Source organism: Pogona vitticeps, chromosome 4 (genome assembly GCF_051106095.1).
Source record: "Pogona vitticeps strain Pit_001003342236 chromosome 4, PviZW2.1, whole genome shotgun sequence".
Taxonomy (NCBI): domain Eukaryota; kingdom Metazoa; phylum Chordata; class Lepidosauria; order Squamata; family Agamidae; genus Pogona; species Pogona vitticeps.
The window spans coordinates 144,399,352-144,405,555 of NC_135786.1; the positions used below are offsets into that span (position 1 = coordinate 144,399,352).

Here is a 6,204-nt window from a genome sequence, read left to right on the forward strand (position 1 = left end):
ACTAAAAAAAGCAGGACTTGTATATTTGTTCAGAGATGGGGGTTGCAGGTATATGTACACGTTAACACTCAGCACATGTCCACGAGTTCTTTATGCTGGCATTGAACCGTGAAGCCAAATCTCTGAAAATAAGCATAGGCATTACAGCACCCCCTAGTGTTCCATAGAGAAAAAAGCCCTTACGGGATTGGAAGGGCCAATGACACTATAGATATAGAGAATATTGAAATATGCTGGAAGGCAGTCTCTGTGGGTTGATGGACTATGTCATGTAGCTCCAAATGTAAATATTAAGTAAAGGAGGGAAGAAGGCAGATGATGGTTTCAAATAGGAGCATTTTTCATCACAGATGGCTACATGCAGATGTGGGAACCTAGACACATAGGAGCCTAATGACACTCATAACCAATGAAGAAGTGGCAAATTTGGAAGTGCTGGCACTCATCAGTCTCCCTAGACAGCATGCCCCAAGGACAGTCTAGAAATGCAGGCATCTGGATCACTCCCTATCAACAAGGAAGAGGTACTCGGTAAAGTTAAAGGAGCCTTGTTGTGCAGTGATTAAACTGCAGTACTGCAGCCAAGATGCTGCTCACAACCTGAGTTTGATCCTGATGGGCTCAGTTACCCAGCTTGAGGGGACATGGTGGTGCTGCAGGTTAAACCACAGAAGCCTCTGTGCTGCAAGATCAGAAGACCAGCAGTCATAAGATCGAATCCACGTGAAGGAGTGAGCTCCCATCGCTTGTCCCAGCTCCTGCCAACCTAGCAGTTTGAAAGCATGTAAATGTGAGTAGATAAATAGGTACCACCACAATGAGAAGATAACAGCGTCCCGCATCTAGTCGCGCTGGCCACGTGACCACAGAAACTGTCTACGGACAAACGCTGGCTCTACAGCTTGGAGACGGGGATGAGCACCATGCCCTAGAGTCGGACAAGACTGGACTAAATGTCAAGGGGAACCTTTAACTTTACCTTACCCGGCTTGAGGTTGACTCAGCCTTCCACCCTTCAGAGGTCCATATATTGAGTACCCAGTTCATGAGTGGGTGGGGGGCAATGTGTAGCCTGCATAATTAAATTGTAAACCACCCAGAGTATGCTTTAAGTGCTATGGTCTGTAAGTGGCACACTTGTATTGGCTCTTAATTGCTCATTCAAAACCAAACTGCCTTCACATACTTTGCACTAAAACTAGGATAATTGGTGGCATTATATTCTTCCTGGAAAAGCCCATTTCTCTTCCAGCTAATATGAGGATTGAAAACAAAGTTAAAGGGAAGTGGTGAACTGCACAGAGGTGTCAATGATGCTGTAGTCTCAGTTATGGAGAAAGTCTTGTGGCTTTGACTCTGTGAGCTCTGGAGTCTCTACACTGTTGCTGATAACAGGCAATAACAATTTTAAAAAAAATCGGGATAGGATGTAAGCCTCCCCCCTCCCGCTCTTCTGTTTTTGACTTCCAGAGAACGTAGCAGACCTCATTCTGCTGTAGGGTCAACCCTCTTCCCAAGACTATAGTCTGAATGCTATAAATAGCCGCTACTTTTGCACAGAGAAGTGCAACATAAGTATTTTTGCTTGAGAAATTGCTTCCTGATAGGGACAAACAAGAGACAGGGAAGTGACTTTTCTATTTGATTTCACACACAGTGACTTCCATGATTGACACTCAGTGTTCAAGAAGCTTGCCTAAGGTGACTTCGATCAGCATTTCTTATTTCAGCTTCAGCAAGAGAAAAGTGGTGGTTGGTTTCTATTTCCTGATCCTAACACACACTTTCATTTGCATTCTAGAGTTTGTCTAGTGTGCCTTTTCTTGGGAATTAATATCTGTACCCCCATAGAAGATAGCTGGCAATTTCACCCTCTCACTGGATGGGGCTGTAGGTGGATCGAGGGCCTCAAACCAGGTAAAAAGTGTCTGTTAGGAACAAAATTATTGGTAGCTATTATTCGTTTATAGAATATTGTTTGGTGAATTGTTGGCCTATTTATATATATTCTTAACAAAAATTCTCATTAAGAAGTGTCCATGAAATTTTGGGCCTAGTTAGACAATATGGCTACTGCTGCATGTTCCCTCCCTCCCCTTATATTTGTCAGGATCATGGTTTAATTCTTTTAAAACAGAGATAAGAAGGGGAGGTTTGCCCTTTTCCTGTGTACCTTTTTCATGTCAACAAGCTTCCTCCTCAACTTTAGAAGGATGCTTGTTATCTTGAGGGAAAGATGCTAACAACAGGTTCTCTTATAGGGCAAAATCTATGTGCCATCAAGTTGGAACTGACTTATGGACACCCTCCTATGGTTTTCAAGGTAAGTGAATTATTTAAGGATTGATTTTACCAGTTCTACTGCTCCAGTGGTTATGTATGACTGGGCTGGAATTCAAACCCAGGGCTCTTGAGTCCTAGTCCATCATCCTGTCCATTACTCTATGCTAAATAAGTAGTTTGTTTTTTTAAAGCTCTCCTACCCCACTATTCCATCCAATATCATGTTCCCTGTCCGGGATCTTAGAACTCAAGGAATCTTGACAGAAGCTGAGATTGAATTAGCCCAATCTATTTTTGGAAGATAACTAGCAAATGAGATATTCCTGTCCATTAGACTTGAGTCCCCTAAGGGCCAAGCTACATGCTATCTTGCAGATCCACTACTAGATCTTTGCCCGTGTGTTGTTGTTTTTTTAGTTCTTTTTAAAAACATTCTTCCTAAAAGTAGCCACAAGGAAGTGATGGTGGTGGTGGCCATCTTGTTTGGATTGAGTTTCAATTTATTAACCCTCATCCAGTCCATTATCAGGTCCAGACACGAGTTCAGCACAGAAACCGCCTCACCTGTATTGGTGGAAAATGAGAGGTAGAGCTGAGTGTCATCAGCATATTGCTGACTCCTCAGCCCCAACCTCCTGATGACCTCTCCCAGCGGTTTCATGTAGATGTTAAACAGCATGGGGGACAGTATCGAGCACTGAGGAGCCCCATGACATAAATGCAAAGGGACAGAGCAACTGTCTTCCAGCACCACCCTCTGGACACGGTCAGCTAGGAAGGAGCGGAACCACCATAAAGTGGTGCCCCCAACTCCCAGCGAGCCTATCCAAAAGGACACCATGGTCGATGGTGTTGAAAGCCGCTGAGAGGTCCAGGATTATCAACAGGGTCACACTCCCCCTGTCTCTTTTCCAGCAAAGGTCATCGTACAGGGCAACCAAGGCAGTCTCCATACCAAAACCCAGCCTGAAACCCAATTGAAATGGATCCAGAAAATCCATTTCGTCCAGCAGCGCCTAGAGTTGCCCGGCCACAACCCACTCCAACACTTTGCCCGAATAAAGGAGGTTCACCACTGGTCGGTAGTTAACCACCAGCCTTGAGTCCAGGTTAGGCTTTTTTAGGAGTGGCCAAATTACCACCTCTTTCAAGGTGGTATGGACAACTTCCTCTCTATCCAGGCCTGCATCAGACAAATGTACACCATCATCTCTGTACAATTCAGGCTGTCTCACCAGTATGTCTGGGTGTAACACCGCTGATACCAGGTCAGCCTTCATGGCTTTTCTAACCTCCTGGTTGACTCCACGCCTAGAGCAGTTAATACATCTGGGGGTCACACTCAGCCCTCCATATCAATCTTGGTATTATGTCCAACCAGATAATACTTACTCCCAGGAACCTAGCCTTAATGGCCCAGAAATCATCAATCACTTGTAGAATAAGGTAAAAAACCAAGAATTAAAATGAAAGCAATGCAAGATGCCAAACAAAGAGCAGGTTGTGATCTTCCAGATTGGGTATTATATTATAGAGCCTGTGTATTAGTCTGGATAAAGGAATGGATAACTTTAGATAAGGATAGACTACTCAAGTTGGAAGGACATGCTTGAAAGTTAGCTTGGCATGCTTTTCTATGGTATAAAAAAAGATAAAGAGTAGAAAAGTTTCAACTTGCATATGATAAGAAGAGCCCTACTAGGGACTTGTTAAAAGATCATCAGCAGATTTCCCAAAAACCACCAGGCTGGATATCACCCATAGAGGCCTTTACACAACCTAACCTCATGACAGAAGCGAAACTTTTAGGATATCAGGATCTATTGAAAATGATTGTGAGTTAAGGTCCAAAGAAGAGTTAAAAACAGAAAACATATATCTAGACTGGTAGTCCAGAGCACAAGTGGAATCTAGGTATAGAAAAGATAAAATAGAGGGCTTTTACACAGAACAAACAATATTCAATAAACTTCTGCTGGGCTCAAATGATAAAGTAATTAAGAAAATGTATGATTATTTGCTTGAAATAAAAATGCAAGATGAGATGGTAGAAAAATGTATGATTAGGTGGGCACAACATATAGGACATAAAATTGATATTGAGCAATGGTTGCAAATATGGAAAAAGAACATAAAGCTCACAAATCCAATAGATTTCAAGGAGAACATATATAAGATGTTTTATAGATGGCATGTGACTCCAAAAAATTGTCAAAGATTTATACAGAGGTGTCAAAGGTATGTTGGAAGTGTAAAGCACAAGAGGGAAGCTTTTACCGTATGTCGTGGACTTGTTGAGAAGTGAAACAGTATTGGATAGCAGTACATACTCTGTTACAAAAAACACTGCTTTGTAATGTTCCACTAACCCCAATGTTTTTACTGAGCATTATACTAGATAATATAGATAAGACAAAAAAGTGCTTAGTTATATATATATATAGTCACTGCAGCCAGAATTCTTTATGCTAAGAATTGAAAGAAATTGGAGATACCGAAACAAGAGGGACTCATTGAGCAGATACAGGAAGAGGCAGAAATGGATATTCTATTAGAAGTGTTGAAAGACTGTCCAATACAAAAGGCAACTGAATGATGAGATTTATTATATAAATGGCTTGAGTCACCAGATAGTGCTTGAATAACATAGAATTAAACTAAGATGTAACTGTAAGTTGAAACCTGGAGGGCAATCAATTTGCCGAAAGGCAAAAAGTCGACTTGATATTGCAACATGAACAGATTGGATGATAGTACATTTTGTGTTCTCCTTCCCCCTCCCCCCCATATTCCCCTCTACCTTTTGTATTCCTTACCTTATCCCTAGTTGTTAAAAATAAAATTAAAAAAATCACTTGTAGAATAAGAGACTTGCCCTTCCACTGAGTCAGGTCGTTGCCACCCAAGTGAACCAATAATATGTCCGGGGGCACTTCTGCATCACTCTGAGATGCCAAATTAAGGAGACCACTTCAAAACATGCCCCTTTGCCCCTTCCACTCAAGTGTAGCCCAGGCTCCCAGACCCAAACTACAACCCAACTGATCTGGGAAGCATGCTTGGACACCCAAAATATAAAATATAAAACTGTGGGCACAAGGCATGAAAAAAACAGGCCTCTAACACAGCGCTACGAGGCAGCTTGAAACAGCCCTCTGTCCTCTGCGCTGCTGATGCCACCAAAGAGGCAGAGCTAGGGGGAGCCAGCCTGATAAAAGGCTCTTCATCCGGACTCCCCCTCCCATCAGCCTCACATCACAAGCCTGCGTTCGGCAGTTCCAAGCAGGCAGGCAAAGTGCTACCGTGGCGGCAGGTCCACACCGTGTGGAGCGTCCAAAAAGGGGAAAACAAGTTGGAATAACCGCACATGTCTGTGTGCGTGCATGCACACACATGCACATCAGACTTTCTCAGTACTGCTTTTACTGAAAGGAAAAAAAAATGTGATTATAATATCTAGTCCCGAATTTCCTTTATGGTGTGTCACAATATGTCATTTAATCCTGCCTGAATATAGGCACTGAAGAGAAGCAAGCAACGCACAGTGGAGAAGGTTTTAGCAAAAGATTAATACAGTATGCATAAATACAGGTACTTGCTTTAAGGGAATATCTAGCCTTGGAATTTACGATTTATTTCACCCGATTGAACTGAAATCCTGCCACTGCTGTAGGGTATATATATTTACAGAATCCTCAATTCAAATAGCTTTAAATAGGATGCTAAAATCCCAGCGAACTTCCCACAATGCCCAGAGGTAAAGCATCATGCTGTTCAGCTAAAATGGATCTTAACTTTGCTGAGAGAAATTTCCATTTATATGAGCCCTAAGTGTAGTCTGGTAATAACAGTAATAATTGTGTGCCATCAACTCAATTCAGACTTACATTCACCTTTTTCAGAGTTTTCTAGATAGAGAGT

General features: G+C 42.3%; 1 long non-coding RNA gene across 1 annotated transcript; it reads left to right on the top strand.

Moving 5' to 3' along the window:
- Positions 1-1,801: 1,801 nt before the first annotated feature.
- On the top strand, positions 1,802-3,680 carry LOC144588610 (uncharacterized). The gene is made up of 2 exons (XR_013544232.1): positions 1,802-1,917; positions 2,262-3,680. It is a non-coding gene; the product is annotated as an uncharacterized LOC144588610 (long non-coding RNA).
- Positions 3,681-6,204: the final 2,524 nt, after the last annotated feature.